We start from the raw sequence: 19,650 nt of genomic DNA on the forward strand, positions 1-19,650 counted from the left end.
GTTCAGATCTGTCAATGGCTCAAAGCTCATGGCAGCTAAAAGTGGTTCATGAAGCCACATTCACCTGTAACTCATGGAATTCTCCACTTCCTGCCCAATTGTGGGCAATTTAGCCTGTGGTGATATATATATATATATATATATTATATATATATATATATATATATACACACACACTCCGGGAAGAGGCAAGGCAGGAGAGATGCACACCTCTCTGGCCACTCCCCAGGGAGTGACACGATGCAGCAAAATCCTGAAGCCACCTACAGACCCCCCCCCCCCCCCCCCCCCACCACCACCACCACCACCCACCCACCCCCCCGGTTATTTACTCCCAGGGGTCTGTCACACCTCCAGACGGCAGAAAGATTAATGCTTTGTTGCGGTCTCTCTGGCAGGCGGAGCGGGGAGAATAATTCGATTTCTCCCCCTGTCTCTCCTGCGCCCACCTCCTCCCTGTGATCAGAGCAGTCTGTCTGCTACTGGCTGTTCTGCACAGACACACACACCACACAATGGCCTCTCATTACATCTTTTTTCTCACCCCAAAGAAAGAAGGAAAAAATAAATCGTAATCCACTGTTATAACCTGAATTTTGTTTATGTCCAGATAATGAGAGTTGTCCTTATGTTATATTCACACGGGCTCAAATGTTGCATCAGGACCTATTGCAAAATCTCCTTCAACAGAGAGGAAGTAAAGAGAAAAAAGAGAAGCCAGACACTTCATGCAAATATTTCCTTATTCCAATGTGACACTAAGAATCAGGACCACAGAGCTTCAGCCTAACATTATAGTCAATGCTGAAAACAAAGTTTCTATCTGTATTTTTGGGAGGGGTACACAACCCTTCATCCAGAAAAGCTGACGTATTTCCCATGACTGTGCAGGGTAGCACACTAGGGCGGAGACAGAATGATTAGGACCTCAGTCACCCCCCCCCCCCCTCTGGTCAGGATGTCACGCGTGTGTGGAGGCGGACACGCAGGCTGCCCGTCCCAGATGGCGGGCGATCTGCCGCGCACGCGTGCACAGTCAGCACTCCGCGCCGTGACCCCTCTCTCCGACGCTTCGCCGAGCCCACCCGGCACCTGACGTCACCCACCTCAGACAAAGCAGGAAAAGGATTCTGCTCTTATCCTGCTCGGGGCCAGCCTGGTCCTAACTGTCCTCTGGGCTCCCCTTCAACTAGAAAAACAAGCAGCGACATTTCAACACTAACAACTAATTAAGAGTTAACCACCATTGTATTCATGTTAAACAGGCAATGCAGAGAATATTTTCCAACATGTGTGGTTTCATTAAAAAAATAAAAATAAAAAAAAAGCATTGCCTTCATCATGATGTAAAGGTGATTTTTATGGGAAAATTAATACATATCTTTGGAAATTTAGGCTGTCTTTAAAGTTCAATTTGCTGCACCTGACTGATCATTACTTATTTCGGTACAGATCATCAGAAGCAAAACTCATGACAAGGCAATAATGTATGGTGGCTCAGGTTTTCAGTTGTTTCAAAACCATGACACAGCTGACAACCAGATTCTCAGAGTCTGGATATATCAGGTACTGTCACAAGTTTTTGTGTTCTCTTTCTCTGACAGACTCACTCACATCTAAACTTCTAATACTCTCTACAAGAGTACTGAGGGTGATCGGCCACCTTCTGCTCCCCTTTCAGGCAAATAATGGACGTGTTATTTCTGGCTTTAGTTTTCCCTACCAGTTATGCTAATGGGCCTTTCCCTAGATGTGGATCCATTATATTAAACTCAGTCTCTCCAAGACAGACCTGCTCCACTTACCAGCTGAGCCCTTACACCTCTCTGAGACCTCTCCAGAGCTCTGGATGACTTTACACAGACCCTTATACTTACTCTCGAAGACAAGCACTCCTTCACAGAGAACAGATGGCCCAGTTCTGCAGGTTTGCTTCACCAGCAGAAGAATCTGCTCCTTACCACTTACTGCTCTCTGCTGCTGGCCCAGGTCATGATAAGATTCTGCCTGGGCAACCACAACTCTTTGTTGGCAAACTCTCTTCAAAATGTTGCTACTCAGCTGGTCCTCAACCTCCCTAAGTGTGCTCCTGTTTCATCTACCCTTGGCTCCCCTCACTGGCTCCTGATCAGTGCTTGCTACAAGTTCAAGACCCTGGTACTTGCCTACAAGGCATTCATAAGTTTATCTCCTTCCTACCTTAAAAACATCACTCGACTTTACACCCCTGCATGAACTCTAATATCAGCAACCACCGGCCATCTGGCAGTTCCTCCCCACTGTGGCTGCACAACCCAAACTCACATTTGTTTCATAACTGGCATCCCAGTGGGGAAATGAGCTACCTACAAGCATCAGAACTGCACAATCTTTCACCATCTATTCCTATCAGGTTCTGTGTTCATATTGGTGACATGCAGGTATGTTGCACTATATAACTTTTCAGCCCTAACACTGTGTATTATTCCAAGGGGTCAGGGCTGCTGTTTGCTTATGTTCTAGCCCTGTTTAATGTATCTTGCCACAAGGGTCATGTAAGGTGCTCTGGACAAGACGTGCAAGCTCTGTAAATCTCCTGCAATGAAGGTACCTCTTAAGTATGTTATGAAAAGTCTGCCTTACATATGAAAAAAAATAATGACAAAGACTACATATACATTGTATCTCACAGTTTCAACATCTGCGTTTTCTTATTTTTTTAAGAAGAATTGTAGGTAAGGTATGTTTGTCTTGCACCATAATATCCTTTGACTGGAGTCTGAAGTCAAGCCCTAAAGGCCAAGGTCCCTGTGTTCCTTCCAACCTGCTGGCTGGCTCCTCACGCTGAGGTTAAACTGAGCATAGATGCGGCTTGACTGGCATGATGATGGCACTCTTCAGTGCTAGCAGCGAACCATCTCATACGTTTGTGCTCTAACCCAAGAATGCCCTGAGCCGGGCCCTATGGTTTTGATTAGGCTACGTCTTGGTCAGAGGAGGAAAGTCAAAATGGCCAAGAGCTGCATATGGTAATGGAAAGCCAGATTGTTTCAATAGCCCATAAAGCTTGTAAAGGAGAAGTCATATATGCATTACTAACCAAATTACATCTTCACTGAGAGCACTGCACACTGCCTCCACTCCAAGCTCTTTAACAGACCCCCCCCCCCCCCCTCCTTCTTTTTTGGAACAGGCATTTGGAGGTTTGTGCTCATTGGCTGTCATAACCAACCCACAGATTTTTTTTTTCATTCCTCCTTTCATTCCAGGTCTCTGAAGTAACCGCGAGCAGAGGCAGAGGTGCCCCTTCTATTCCACCGTTTTATGGAAGGCGGCTTCGTCGCCACATTTGTGCGGTGGGACCTTGGTGTCCAGTTTGCCGGGGAAGTCCACCTCGGCCCTGTGATGTCAACCACACAGCCTGCGGCTCGTCAGAAAGCAATGCCCCAGCATCACTCAGACTTCAACTTTAGCTGACATGAATTTACTTTCCTCTCCAAACAAAGGCACCGTGTTCTTAGCGGTTATGGTTAGCGTCCATGTAGAAATACTACACCAAATGAGTAAGACCACACTGATCCAGTGTACTCTCATAAGGCAGCCTAGTACAAACGACAGGGCAGCCCTCGCTGGCCTCACAGTTACAATGCGAGTCTGCAGATTTTCATGGGAACGTCAAGACGAGGGCTAACGGAGCACAGCGCAGACCTTTCCCTCAACTCTGCGAGCCTCAGATCACAGACAGCTAAACTGCATCTGCTTTTCCTCAGGTGACCATATTTCCTGAAGTCAGACAAAAACGAGACACCTAAGCCAGCACCTCAGCAAGCTGTATCCTTACCTATACCCTGACCCTGACTGCTCTGTTTTTACTGGCAGTCTTGTCAGATCCTCTGCCCTTCGCAGGTTTCTGACTGGCTGCTGCTAAGTTGAGGGAAGAGAGAGGGAGAGAGGGGTGAAAAAAAAAATTCAGTCTCCTACCTCCACTTCCTGTCCTCCAGTCAACTGCATTTGCAGAACTTTGATTTAGGAAAGAAAGAAACAGGAAGCAACAACAACCCCTTGTCTTGTTTGCCTTCCTGCACACTTTTACTTTTTCTTCCACTATGTGCAAATTCAGCCTCTCTTCCACGCTCACACAGTCTGCTCCATCCCCATCTATCAGCACCTCTCCTTTTACTCGTCCCTCTGCACCTCATGGGGGAAAAGAAAGCCTAGCACTGGTCACTGGCAGAATAGCCAGGTACTGGGCTACAAACAGTTCAGTAAAGCCAGAAAAAAAATGACATAAGATGCTCTGTCCTGAAAATACTGCATTAACAAAAAAGGCAAATGTGGTCAAAAACAGCCATAACACCCCCCCCCCCCCCTTCATTTTAGAACTGCAATCAGGTAGGCCCTCCACGAGGACTTCAAGCTATTCTTTTATAGAATGTCAGCAATGAGGCAATTTACCAACGGAATATCAAATTTTTATACTAGCTGCCCATGAGAATGAAAGAATACCTGCAGATTTGTGACCATATTTTATCTGGAGACTTTTTTCATTCCAAACATACCAGAAGTATAGTACCATAGATTGACAACTGAGGGAATTAACAACAACCGGCATGAGATTTTTTTTTCACTTCTTCAACCAGCTGCCAGAGCGCTATTATATAACATAAGTGCAACACATCAGAAACTAGAGGCACAGGAAACAAACTCTAAAGACGCAAACCATCTTGTGGGAGGACTGCTAGGTCCAAGAGTTTCCTGCTGGGGGGCTGTTGCTCCCCAGCAGGTATAGTATTCTCAAATGTATACCTCGACCACAGAATGGAACACTTCCTGTTTCTTTTATCTCCCCAAAAACAACAAACAAAAAAAAAAAAACTGTCAGATGTCTGAAATGGCGCTGGTTTCAGGAGTGTAGGTTCCCTCTCGGTTGGTGTGGAGCGCCAGGACAGGGGTTTGTCACCATGGTGAGGAAGTGCAGTTGTGTAAAGTGGTCATTAGTATGACTTGCTCACCGTGGCATGTCCTGGGTGGCTGCCTGTGAGCCCGGGCAAGCCTGTGCTTGCGTGCCGCACGCATCACCATCTGACCGATTTCTGCACTTTGTGATTTGTACCAGATGGGGGTTGTCAAGAACGTTCTAGTTCGGGTGATGTATGGGCCTTCACAAACCAACAAAGGCCCTTCTTTAACTGATGTGTTTTTTATTAATTGAGACGAGAAAGAAAGATTGCCTAAACTGAAAGAATTTACAGCATGTCTGTGACAAAAGGGGAACTGGCTCTGCGTTAACAAAACCCCAGTCTATGACTTCCATTCACTTTTTAACCAAGGCGAGCTTTCAGCGAGCCCATTAAGTGCCCCATTGTATTCACATAAACTATGAGCTCACAGAAAAGTGAACTGGGAGAAATATGGGTTTTGTGGCTTCATAAACCTGCTATGTCAAAGTAGGCACTGTGTTTGACCCCCTTTTTAGACAGTCCTATCCAAAACCACCTCCATTATACTCTGCTCCCCTTCATACCATCACTGAAAGCTCTAATTTAACTGTCAAACCTGGGAGGGGATTTAGTAGACAATCACAGCATTATTACCTCCTGTCCTTACTCTTTAAATATCAGTGTTTTCCCCACAATGTACCAAGGCTACTGGCATTGCCAAAGAAGTTAATGGAAAAACATATTTCTCCCGGTGATATCATAGGGATTACAAAGTACACCAACAGATCGAGTGCTCGCCGATGAAGCAAGTGCAACATTCTGGAACATCATCAATTCTGCATCACCCCCTTTGTTACATGTGTGCATTGATTAGTGGTCTAAATTCATAGGTGTTGATTCACTGGGTAAAATCAACCTCACCTCAGCCTTAGTGAAACAGCTGATATATCATGTAAATATATATATTCAATCAACATGAAGACAGAAGTGGTGAAAAATAGTTTGGGTTACCCCCCTTTAACTGATTACAGTCATTTAATGCAAAAATTTCAATGTATTCAAATTAGTTGTGTTAGCCCATCAATCCACTTGCAGTGTCCATTCTCATTTCAATTAAAAATGTAGTGTGAGGTAGCTTGTGAGCTAAATTCTCACCCCTCGCTCTCTGCACATTACAGATGCCCAAGGATGTAACATCGCTGCAAAGACAAATGCTCTTGTACAAGACATGTGGAGCAGTGTATAATTGCCACCATTTATTCTGGACATTCAAAATTACCTCTCATTTCGACAAAGTTGCCCTCTTATTTCTTTCAATGTCTGTCTGCTGTTAGTTGTGCTCTCGATAAAGCTTAATGAGCTCATCATATTCAGCTTCATTCAAAGGTGTGTTTGTGCCTCGTCCCTCCAAGGTGTGTTTTGAGCCTTAGTGTTGGTCTCCCCGGGGTGTGTTTTTGTTTTGCCGCTGGTCTCGCCGTGATGCGTTTTTACCTTGGTATTAGTGTTTTTTTGCCATTCTGTCTTTCCTCTTTCAAAGTTCTGCTTCTTTTTTGTGGTGATTCTACAAGACACACCTAAACCATCTAGAAAGGGTCATATTGTTACCGTTTCACTTTCACCTCTCTGTCTGACATCCCACTCACACACCATTATTTAAGGGTCAAAGCTGCTTTCAAAAATTCCCCAGATTACAGTTTCAAAGGGAAATCTCAACCCAGTCCGCAAAGTTAGTTTCAAGTGAGTTTGAAACTCTTTATACAATAAAGTTATGCATAAAATTGCTTGTTTGTTCATAAATACTGTAGTGTAGTGCTAGCTACCGCGTTCCTATAGAGGAACAGAGCTGAAAGCTCAACTTCATTGGAAATGAGGGCCTTGTGTGGATAATGTCTTCAGCGGCTACATGTGTGTACTGCAGATGAAGGCAATGCAGGCAAAAATAACCACAAGGCACACATAACACCAAACAACATTTCATGCAGGTAAATTTGAAACAAAATGGCTGAATGGGTGGAGCAAATGCCTACAATATAAAGAGCGACTATAAGCCATTACACCCACACAGACGCACACAAACACAAGCTACACACGAGTGCACACACACATGCGCACACACACGCACACAAACACACACACCCACCTCAGAAAGACATGGCACAGGACCAGGAAGGCTGTGCTTCATTTTTCCATTCCACACATACACATATAAAGCTACATTGTGTGAACTTTCAGTGACTTTTCTTAGCTTAGCCCTCAAACAAAAACAGCAGTTACAGAAAATGCAAATATGTGCCAAGCCACAATTTGGCACCTGGCCTCCTATTTAACAAATCAGACCACTGTGACTAATAAAAAAACGAATCTACAACTCAGAGCCACATGAAGAAAGAGGAGAGGAAAGGCACGGGAAAGGCTTGCACTCTTAACTTGCACCGTACTTTTTAAAAAACGTTCCAAGAGCTCATATAAACTGTCAAATTTTACAGCATCTCTGATGGCTTGCTATGACTGAGGCCAGGCTAGAGGACAAAAAGCAGAAGCAATTGACTGAAAAGAAAAGAAAAAAAAAAACGGGTGCCATTTCATCTCAAGATGATTGCAAGAGGATATAGAGAAATGAAGTCCAGACAGCACAATAGGAAAGCCTATCAAAAGACTCTCCATCCATTCCTATTGGGTGTGTTGGTTGACAATAGCAGCAACAGTCATCAATTTGCATTCTGGTTCCACGAGAAATGAAAAAATATGAAGACAAAAAGGTGATTTATAAACTAGTCTCCAACCTCATGCCATTTATTCAAAGATAAGCTCTCATACTGTATGCATTGTTCATACCATGAACATTACTCATACTGTACATATTACTCACGCAACATAGGTGACACTGGTAAAGATCAAGCCACTGGTTTGGGGTCACGTGGAATCAGACACTGTCTGACAGCTCCACTGTCTTTAGAATAAAGATTTTTTGTTTTGTTGTAATTAAAGATTGTTTGAAATCATCTCTGGAATATTTCCAGTTCAAAACACTCCTTCTGTCCTCTCTGCCAGTTTTATTCCCACAGTCCAGTGTATTTCACAAGATCAAGTGGGGGAAAAAAAAATGTACACGGTATTCAAACAACTGAGGTTCCAAAACGGAAGCAAAGGTTCAAAGTTTGCCACCTCTGTCTAAACCACTGCGCTCCCTATTCTATATAATACAGCCACTGCACACAGGACAACAAGGGCATTCCAGCAAGCCTGAAATAAAGCTAAAGTAATCTGAGCTCCATGAGTTGCATACAAATAAAATCCTTCACACCGACACAAAGACCAAGAATACTTGACTCAAATCCGCCTGGAACTCCATCAAGTGGTGTTTTTCTTAAGCGCATGGGCTACTGTTATTTGATTTTTAAACTTGAAATAAGATTAAATGAGAGTGAAGAAACAAATGTGTAGGGAAGGGAAGAGAGACCAATGCAGGGAGATGTGACTAAACATAAGAGGAGGAAAAAGAAACCAAAAAACTGAGCCAAGAGCCCAGCGCTGTCAGATGAGTCCTCCAATTAGAGGCGTAAACATCTGTGCTAAGCGAGAATTTTGGCCTCACGTTTGTGTTTCCATCCAACGTGCACAGATACATGCACAAACACACTAACACACATGCTAACACACACAAGCATGTGCACGAATGAACACACACACACACACACACACACACACACACACACACACACACACACACACACACACACTGCAAACCAAAGATGTCTGCTCAAGTTTAAAGCACATCAGGAAATAAAGACGACAGAAGTGCTTCCTGTTGTCATCATGAAGACAGGCCTGTGCCCCCCCCATCTGTATCAGGGCTGGATGCAGGCTGTGTCTGTGCGTGTGTGTGTGTGTGTGTGTGTGTGTGTGTGTGTGTGTGTGTGTGTGTGTGTGTGTGTGTGTGTGTGTGTGTGTGTGTGAGTGTGTGAGAGACACACATCTCTTCCATTTGCTGAATTAGCTCAGCAGTAAAGAGCCACTGACAATCTGGTAACAGAATGGCAGCTGCCACAGGGAACTGATTAAAACATGACAGGGAACATTTTCCAACCAATCGGAGAGTGTGACTTAACACTATAGACATGACTACAAAATATCATACGTTCTTTCAGTAACATGCTGCAAGGGACAACTACAGGCCATCAAGGTGCAGCGTGTTGCACTTCACAATGCACTAGCAAAAAAGGAAATGGTGATTTAAAAATAAAATTCATGTCAGACAATTGAGAATTTCCAGTGCATCAGATATTTCTGTTCAGAAACCGGCTGATATCCTTCACTTTCTTGAAAATATTTTTTTCAGAACAATGATGAAGTCCGTAAGTCTTACGATCCTTGATCTAATATATCCAATTTTAAATAATCACTGAACACATCAGGTAATAACAAAAATGGATCAGAGATTGTAGAGGAAGATGACTAGCCAAGTAGATAACAGAATATTCGTAAGAAATAAATTTACAAGTTGACTTCTTATTAACGTGATTCTGCAAGTTCTAGAAGATTCTAAAGTTGTGACCAATACTGTGAGCAATACTGATTGAGTCACTGCCAGATTTATGAACATCTCCCTGGGATCGGAGTAGATCATGTGGTGGATGATGCATCTGGCTAGCACGCAATGCCCAAGGCTAAAAATATACCGTGAACAAGTATTTCATGTCCATCAACCCCACAATGCTTCACATAAATTCTTCATATTTTTTCACTGATTCAGCCAGTCTCAGGCCCAACTTGAGCAACGTGAGTCAAGATCACACCTCAGCGCTTGAGTCATCTTATCAGATGTGGTCATACGGTTTCTCTGCATTCAGGGAGCAGTCAATAAGGAATGTCACCCAGTTTCGCAAAGAGTATTGCCGGTGACGTGTGCACATTTCAGGTCCAAGCGAGCAATCTGGCACCTGCGCCTTGTAGCCAATAAGGACGGCGGGTCTGCTCAGTGATGCGGCTGCTGGTGAACGCTCTGTGGGCGGGAGCAGTGAGCTGATGAGGGCCGGCGCGCCTCTTTCCACACTGCTGGTTTTCCCACATTCGATTGGAGTGCCAGGCATTCTGCGCATGCACATCACAGAAGCGAGAGGGCCACAAATTTTCCATTACCGGCTACAACGTGGCTACGTTCAGCAGAAAATATACAGTGTCTGTGATTCCATTTCTTCACCATAGAAATATTCTGGCTGCAACTGACTGAACAAGCCCACGGCCGGTATGATCACACAGGTCAGAATTCAAGGAAATTCAAGAAGCTGAGCAAAAAAAACCTTTACAAGAAGTGGACAATCTTTTAAAACTGTAACAATTGTAACTATAAGGCAAGCCAGCAGTGCAGGGCAGGGTAACTACAAAACTCAACCAGGGGGGCCTAGAGCGGTAGGGAGGCCAAATGAGAGGACATATGCTGAGCATGTGTGTACACGTGCAGATTTACAAAACCTGCGCTGTAAAACTCTCTAAAGACAGATAAAGCCTCCATTATCCATTCTAATAGGAGCTGGCTGTTAGGAATCCACGCCAAGCTTCAAGAGTCTAGAGGAAAACAGTAGAAAAAAATATGATGGAACGATGCGATTCTGTGTGTTTGGCTGCAAACCTCTGCAGACGCTAAAAAAAAAAAAAAAAAAAAACTGTAAAAAACCATACCCCACCATGTCCCCTCCCTCTGCAAAAGCAAACCAACAGAGCATGGGGGTGTTGTCTCAGTGCCCAAAAGGGAAAAAAAAAAAAAAGAAAGAAATGCACAAAGGCATTAGACAAACACGCGCAGCCCAAAACGACCCCCGTGCCACACGGTGAAGCCCTGCTGTCCTGATCATCTCCACATCGACTGAGGCTCGACGTCACCCTCCACACTGTTGGGCTGTCAGTCAAAGCGTCCACTTGTTCGCCAATGGAGGCCCAAAATCGAGGAGGTGGCCATTTCCTTCTCTCACCTTTTTTTGAGGATTCCTGGTCACTGTGGCTTGCCGTCGGTTGCCAGGGTGGGTACTGGCTGATCAGGGCGGAGTCGTAAATATGGACGACTCGCACTGGGAACAAGCCCACACTAACATGCTGAAGCAGCCTGGAACACATTACTAACACATCCCGCCAATACAGTTGTACACGATTGACGATTTGCCCATATATTCGTCTTTGGAAGGGAAGGCGGGGTGCAGGTGCGTGACCTTGTTAAAGTATGGAAATTTCCCTGGATCCCGTTCAGACCGCAGGGTATGGAAACAGCTGAGGTTTTCCGTATGACACAAGTCCTGCCCGTGCAGAACTGGGAACATCTTATTGTGTATTAGGAATTCATTTGCATATACTTTACAGCATTTCAGTTATTCAGGGAAGAGGAATCTGTTGATTAATACTGCTGGTTTGCCGAAATGATGGTAACCGTCAGAGCACTTCCTAAGCAGTGTTCCCAAGCGACCTTCGAATTAACTTCCCCGAAGTCACTCGCGAGTCCTTGGCCCAGTCGTTTTTCACTTGCAGTTCGGGACCGCTGCAGGAGGAGCGCGCGTGCATTTGCACTCAAGCGACGCAAAACGATACAGTGCAGAGGACCGGACTATATTTTGTTTGATGCAGAGAGCTGTAATTTAGGGCGTTAGTTAACGATTCTCAAATCAGAAATGGAAAATTATACCCCTCCTCAGAAAATTATACAGTTTCAAAACATTTGGTGCAACTATTTATAATCTAATTACAGGATGTGAATGAAACGGCAGACGAGGTAGCAATTTTATACCTCTGTGGAGCTGGGGGCAGGGGCAGTATGAGCAGGGGCAGGCAGCTCCGGAGGCAGCTTAGGCCTAATTACTGTAATGGGGTCAATCAATGCGTCCTGTTGCCGCCCCCCCCCCCACCCCGGCCCCACCCTGCTGGCGTACAGGGTGGCTCTCACTGCGCGGGCCCACAGTGCCCGAGCCTTGTGGCACAGCTTCACGCGAAGAACCTCAGAGGAGCCACCATGCCAAGTCTGAGTCAGACCTGCCGTTCAGACTGCACCACCACACACACACAGGCAGGCACAGCAGGCCCTGTGTTCAGACGGCACCAGGGTAACCCTCGCACGTGCAAAATGGAAGGATTTTCACATATAGAAATGCACCCAATGACACCGAGACACACAGAACCCAAGAACTCCAGATGACCACCCCAAAAAAAATCAACTAAAGCTCTGTTACCCTCTGCTACTCCTGTGTGAATACGTGACCCCGTCCCTCCCTGTAACAGCATCGATGACAGCACCACATCCCAACAGCCCGGGGAGACCCTTTGGCCCCCTGTTAGTATCATGGATCATGGCAGGAATTCTCTCCACCTCTCTGTTACGGCTTCCCAAGAACTGTGCTTCAATGCAGAACCTCTCCCTGTTGACATTTCAAACGTCAGCACTTTTTCATTACAGCATTTTTCTGAAAGAAGGTTTAGCAGAGTGGGGGGGGGGGGGGGGGGGCTGCTTACAGAAACACACAGCAAAACAGAACCGCTTTAAAGCTTAAAGCCACTGGCGTGTTATAGGACTCATATTCTGCCACTGATATCTGACCCTGTTCAGCTTTACCACATGCTCGCTTGCAGGTTTATCCCTTTTCTCGCTTTTTACCTTGGGTGAACCAATCTTGTAAAAAAATAAATAAACTTACGCAACTGGGAAAGTTTCTTTTTCCACTCTCAACAGCTGCATTAAAAATGCTGGACTCTGCGCGTGTTGGTGTAGACAACTGTGTATTGTAAAACAAACATGCCTGCCACCTTCGCATTTCCGTCTCTTGCAACCTTACCCTTTACAGCTGTGACATTTCACAGCAGGGCAAACACTTTCTCAATGGAGACCTGAAACACACAAGCTTCCAGGGGCCAATATCTCTGTGCCTCACTCAACCCTGAACTGCAGAACAACTTTGTCCTTCCCCAACAAAATTATAGAGTGTGGTATTGCAGTCTGAGGCAGAGTGGTAAGGAATAGGGCTAGTAACCCAAAGGTTGCCAGTTCAATTCCCACCACGGGGCACTGCAAAGTGCTTAACCCAAATTGCCTCTAACTGTCCATCTGTAAATGCACAATATGAAAAATGTAAATCTCTGGATAAGAGGTAATATAATGTTATGTGTTGAAATAACACCACAAATGTACACCAATAATTGGACAATGACATAAATCCTAGTTGATATTTTTTTTTCCTTTCCCCAAGAGCTGAACAAACTGCTGAACTTTTGGGAAGAGCCAAATTCAGTATGCAGCCCTCTACATTCGAATGTAATCTGACATGCAGCTATGCACATCTCAATGTCAGCCGAATTTCAAGGACAATTTTCCATTCAAAGGACTGAACATGTGTTTCCAATCTGCCGACTGTTCGTGAACGGCAGCAGAGCCAGGGCGCTCATTTTCCAAAGGCATTCTGCAGTCTTCTGAAAACCTCAAATTGCCAAACGTGGGGAGATCGGTCCACAATCGATTTCTCTCCCCTTCTCTTCCCACCAAAAAAAAAAAAAAAATTGTAAGGGAATGAATAAATACTGAAATTCCTTTTTGCGTGGTAGATTTATGGGCAAACAATGCCAGATAGGGCCAGCGCTGCAGGTAGGAGCTTAGAGTGGGAAGAACATTTTAGCCCATTACCTTTCAGCTGTGAGTAGAGAGAAGCTGAGGGTCGGCCTGACATTAACAAGACCCGAGGAGGGGGGCGATGCACCTGGCACAAGCCAGAGCAGGTCCTGCTCCTCTCAATGATCCTGGAACAGGGGGTAAGGGGGAGGACACCCAGAATAATGCATTTTAAAAAGCCTGTCACACCCATGAGCAGTGGTTTGAGAGAGTGCGTGTGTGTGTGTGTGTGTGCGTGCCCCGGCCCCCCCCATCCCCGTCCCCTTCCCTCGGCCTCCGGAGCCGGGAGCATGTGACCGCGTGGGAGCGAGCGGGGATGTCTCGCTGGCGCTGGGTGAATCAGCTCTATTTTAAGAGGCCTGCACTGAGGAGGTCCACCAGATCAGCATACAAAACAAGCACTGATCTTGGGAAGTGGAGCATGGGCAGAGCCCCTCCCTGTGTTCGATTGCGCGTTTGGGCAATTTATTTTATCCAGGTTTTTTTTTTTTTAAACAGGTCCATTTTTTATCCATACGTGCACATTAGATAGAAACAGGCATTCCTCACTTCTCGGTAAAGAGGGAGGTGAGCGGTGGGGGGGGGGGGGGGGGGGGTACCTGCGGTCGGAGTCCCGCATTGCACTCAGGGGGGGGTTGGGGGGGGGGGGGTGTAACCCAGAGCTAATTACGCGCAGGAGTCCACATGCCGAGGAGCAGTGCAAGGTTGCTCAGAGGGGAGAGGAGGCATTCGGATCACGGCTGCGCCTCACCGAGGGATCCTTTCCAGAAAGCGTATCCTCCGTACTGCCCCTCCCTCCTCTCCCCCCTCGCCCCCCCCATTACAGTCCAGCACTACCTCGCGCTCACATCCATGTATCTTTTCTTTTTCCTCCTAAACAAAAAAAAAAAAGAAAAAGAAACTGCAGAGCACAGGGGGAAAAAAGAAAAGGAGGGGGGAAAGAGAGAGAGAAAAGGGGAGCGAGTGGGGAAGGAACCGCACGTTGCGGATCCTGCTGTCCGAGGCGAAGGGCAGAGAAAAACAGCCCTGCTGGAGCATCCAAATCAAATTTATTCCCAGTCTGTCATCCATCATTCGCTCAGACAAAAAAAAAAAAACAGCAGAGAGGGATGACAGCGCGGCACACGGATGCACGCGTGTGCACCCGACCTCGTTATCCTGCCTCTTTCGGGGATATGTGTGCATGCGAGCCTCGGCGACAAGAAACCGTTAGAGGAACAAAAAAAAGGGGGGTCTCGCTTTTTAAATTTTTAAAAACAAGCGAGCGGAGGGAGCGAGCGGCATCCTTGGAAATCATTATTTTGTTGGTATCAATCTCCCTCTCCATTAGCAGCCAGCTCAGGGGCTCCTTATCTAATGGACTGTCTCTTAAGGGTAAAGTAATTGGATTCAAGAGGAAAAATGTTTGGAAGAAAGCTGATGTGAAATCCATACATTATGCGACCATATGGTGCCTATTGTGAGCGGGGGAGCTTGGCAGCCACGGGGAACACTGTCATCTGGAGGAGTCCCTGCCTCCTCTCTCTCTCTCTCTCTTTCTCTTTCTCTCCGCCCCGCTATCGCTCTCCGCAACTCCTGCACCCCGCCATCCACGGAGGCAGCTTTTACAAACCTGAAAAAGGGGCCGTCGCAACACACCGCTGCGTTTCACGAGTCGCCCAAGCTGTGGGAGGTTAAAGCAGGGCCAAATCACCACCCCTCCCCACCCCTCCCCAAACCAGCATGGAATATTAATATTTGTGTAGCCGAGGCTAACTGTCCACAAAAAAGGCAATTCCTACTACATACAAACCTGCCATTGTGCTGGCTTATCATTTAAATGATAGCCAAGCAAAATAGGAACATATCTAGTGTGCATTGAGTTGTCACACAGTGCAGTATTATGCAAACTAGTGCCTTCATTTGGGGGGAAGGAGCCCTTCATCTAGCAGCAATAAAGAGGAGTGAAATGCCTTAAACCAATTAGCATTGCTTCAGCTTGCTCAGCCCAATGTGCAATAAAACCTAGCCTTTCCCAGCCTCGTATCAAAGTGGTAATAGAAAAGAGAGGACTGCCCTCCTAGTTTAGCTTGTGAAATCTTGTTAAATCGCCCCGCTCACAGCCCCCCGAACCGTTTGATCTCTAATGAAAGAAAACATTAGCAGTGAAAATCGACTTCCCATGCTTAGAGGACTCCAGACTCCTATATATTTCTTTTAAATAAGGAATAGTGTGTGCAATTATGGCGCTCTGTTCAAAAGCCCACATTCCTCTCGTCTGCCTCTGTCGATCCCATTCTCCTGCGCTCTCGCTTTCCAGCTCTCCCTCTCCCTCTCTCTCCCCATTCCCTCCTGTCCCCTCCCTCCCCCCTCTTCCTCCCCCTCTCCCTCCCTCCCGGTCCCTCCCTCCAGCCAGTCTACATGGAGCCCTGCACGAATACATGAAGTAAATACAGGAAGAGAAAGAATTCTGTTCCACGCCAGCGCTGGGCGTTTCTACGCAGCTCCTGCGGGGTCAAAAGTTTACAGTGGTTTTAATTTCACCTTTCCTTAGCCAATCACAGCTCAGCGCTGCTGCTGCTGAACTTTAACCCACTCAAAGAATTCTACTCCAAAGATCTGAAGCTACTTTCCCGATTCTAGTTATTTTTTTTTTTTTTTTTACACCCCCCGCCTTTTTTCCCTTTTAAGCCCAAACTTCTACTTGTTTATTTGAACATTTATAAAAAAAGAATGATGACAAAGAGGGGCGAAAAATACACTGCTGTTGATATAAAGGGCATGTTTTTTATTTTTTTGTTTTTGTGGGGAGAGGGGGGGGGCAGTCAGGGGAGTGTGAGTGTGAGTGTGAGTGTGTGTGTGTGTGTGTGTGTGTGTGTGTGTGTGTGTGTGTGTGTGTGTGTGTGTGTGTGTGTGTGTGTGTGTGTGTATGTGGGGGGGGGGGGGGGCACTCAGGGGGGGGGGGGCTTGGGGAGTCAGAGCTTTAAGACAGCCTGCTCCACACTCAACATGCTCGCGTGTGCATACCACATTCTAGTTCTTTTTTACTGTGCCATTTCTGGTCATAAGAAAGCACACAGACACAAGGTTGGTGTCAGCTGCCACTCCTGCATCTGGATGAAGGGGAGGTGGGCTGTGTGTGCACCAGGATGTACGGCAAGGCAGGCGTCCATTAGAACCGCTGCCGTGGAGGGAAGAGCGGGGACATTTTCCAGACAGGAAACAGGAGCAGCTTTCCGTGCTGGCTTCATTATCAGAGCTTCATACCCAATGATTAATAATCAAACTGCTTCGAGTTCTGAAAACTTCACTCCGTTTAGTTTGACGACTTTATTCACATTCAAACCTTTATCAAGACTTATACCTTTCTGTGTTCTCTGAAGTATTGAGCTAGATAAGATAACCTGTATGAACATGTTTTAAAATATGGGTCTAATGCAGTCTGAAAGAAAATTGTGGTAAAATTAGGACCTGCTGCCATAAAGGAGCTCTTATTTGAAGAACACTGAATGGAGACTAAAGCAGTTAAATGTTAACGTCTCCAGGTGATTGGAGAAACCAGTCACTATCCCACCAGATTGGATTTAGCTGGAAGTCAACAAAAAACACCACGTTCAGCCGGGGGCGTTTTGCAGCCTTACCTCCAAACACAGGCGCATTCACAAACATCGAGCTCTTACAATGAGGGATGCACCAACACGTTCTGAAACCCACATACAACTAAAGTAAATTCTGGCATGGCTTTCTTAGCTAATCATTGGCTTTAGATACGATCTACTGCCCCAGGAAGGTGCGCTTACACACAGGGACAAAAATGCAGTGAGAACCATCCTATCACGCTATAATGAAGGTGGAATGTGTGATCGATGCAATAATAATACGCTGTTGAGGCGGGCGAGGCGCGAGCCTGTAGCGGATTTTTTCGTTTTGAAATTCACCCCGATGGCGTCTTCTCTCTCTTCTCTCTCTCTTTCTTTCTTTCTTTGCGTCTGCAGCTTCACTTTGGGAGAGCTGCTCCACCGGCGCCAGGACAAACAGTAAGCTCAGTTAAGCCCCGTAATGACGAAACCGTGCAGCAACAAGCCTCGAATCGGCAGCAGCCATCACAGGACTTTGGGTGTCACGGCAGCGGGGGGAGAGCGGTGCTGCACTTTCTGTGAACCCCTCCCCCTCTCCAATGCGTGCGTCCCGGTAATCTTCATCCTCCTCTTCGTCGCACGATTGCTGCAGAATAACCCACGGCGGAAGCGGAAAACTACTGGGCACGGCTCACGTCTGCAGAATTATGCCGGTCGCGCCAAGCCAGCATCCCAACTGAGCAAAGATCCCTCAGTTTGTTTATGGGGGACGGAGATGATGGCATCAGAAGTGTTAGGCAAATGCTGGTGTTATTTGGGAGGGGTGGGCAGTTAACAAAAGGAATATTTACAGGTGGCAAACAAGGGGGAAATGGCTTCTTTGAGTGAAACAATGACTGGAATATTACTCCAATCTCATTGTAAACAAGCATTCCCGAGAAAATCCTCTGTTGTTTGTGAGGGAGCAAAGCATTTGTTAAGTGGGTGACAAGAGGTCAGAATTCATTTGTGTTTCACGTGCACATAGACGCTTTTGCAACTGTGGGCTAAGCACAAGGGCTCATCCAGGCAAAAAATAAACAGACCAAAGGACAGAGGAAACTACCGGTGTCCATATCTGCAGTGTGTGTGGGGTGGGGGTCTGAAAATTCATGCTACGCTCAAAAGCTTAACACTGCACCACCACGAAATGACACACCTAAACTTTCTTCAAGGCAATGCATAATATGAAGGAGAAGGTCTACACAAGGTCGTTTAATAGGATCTGGGAGGCTTAAACTGTAATGTTTAACAGTAGTTCTGCAGTACAACTACCCACAGATTTTCTTCTATCTGCAGATTGTCTGCACCTGTCAGAAATGTACTTTGTGAAATGGTGATTTTCACACCACTATGCTGTTCCTCTTCCTCCATCACAGCTGAGTCCACTGTCGGCTCTGGTCACAAACCGGTTTTTGAGAATATGTCACATGGCGAGACTTTGTCCCGAGCAGAAAATCATTAAACAACCCCTGTTATTGTTCCAGTTCCTTTATAATGTACCAGTCCGAGACGTTTCCCAGAGACACAAAAAAATCAAAGTATAAAAATATATACAAGATTATGACCAGCTCCATCTTGCAACACTATCTTTTTAAAACAAAGAGTGATTAAAAAAAAAAAAAAAAAGACAGCACATCACGCAACCCCCCCCCCCCCCCCCCCCAAATCGCTGCGTGTCCTGTCGGACGACCTTTGCCCCGAGCCCGGGTCAGCAGGAGTTGCGGCGGGTTGTTTTTTTGCGTGCGCGTCTGTGTGGGGGAACAGGGCGTGTGAGCGACAGAGGACCCTGTCTCACGCACCGCAGACAGGGTGCCCGCCCACCGGCCAGGTCCTGACCGCCGTTCCGGAGACCGCTGCCTGCTGAGGTCACGCTTCCTGCCCGGTGCCCGCGGCCCCAGCTGCAGACGGGCCGCGGGCATCTGGGGAGCCTGGCTGAACTTCCTGTCAGGCAGACAGGCCCTGCCTCTCGCCGCCCCACACCACAGGGCCGGCGGGGGCGGCGGGCGGTCCCACTGACGAGGGCTGCAAAGACCACTCGGACACAGACTTATCCTTACTCCTGTGCAACTGCTTCATTCCACTTTCTACAGGCTGATTTTTACTCATCCATGTTAATTTCATCATTCAAACAGAACAAAAAAAAAGCAAGTAAACCCTCTTACTTGGCCAGCTTTTAAGAGTCGTCACCCCCGCCCCAGGTACCCTGAAAGCCCCATTGAAAGACGTGTCCAAGAAGTGTCCCCCCCCCCCCCTCCGGCAACCCCCCTCCACCCCAACATCAGCTGCCAAAATAAAGAGCTCTTTAGTACCTCACCTCAGGGGCACTGGGGGATTGGATTACCACCAGGGTTGGGTTTCACAGTTAATTGCCTGGTGAGCAACAGTTCAACTTTAACAATGTCAATTACAGTCCTACCAATGCCAGGCCAGGAAGTGCAGACTCCTCCCCCCGCTACGCGGGAGGGGACAACAGGCTCCTACACCAGATTACGAC

At 46.6% G+C, this 19,650-nt stretch overlaps 1 protein-coding gene across 3 annotated transcripts in view; it reads right to left on the reverse strand.

Annotated features, from left to right (window-relative positions):
* LOC118780478 (nuclear receptor coactivator 3-like) overlaps positions 1-19,650 on the reverse strand; it is a 58,281-nt gene that overhangs the window by 23,811 nt on the left and 14,820 nt on the right. The window contains exon 2 of one of the 3 annotated variants that reach the window (XM_036532994.1): positions 1,107-1,189. The exons of the other annotated variants lie outside the window; for them this stretch is intronic. The gene's annotated coding sequence lies outside the window, so the exon portion shown is untranslated. The remainder of the gene's footprint in view (positions 1-1,106; positions 1,190-19,650) is intronic. 3 annotated transcript variants of the gene reach the window in all.

Source organism: Megalops cyprinoides, chromosome 7 (genome assembly GCF_013368585.1).
Source record: "Megalops cyprinoides isolate fMegCyp1 chromosome 7, fMegCyp1.pri, whole genome shotgun sequence".
Taxonomy (NCBI): domain Eukaryota; kingdom Metazoa; phylum Chordata; class Actinopteri; order Elopiformes; family Megalopidae; genus Megalops; species Megalops cyprinoides.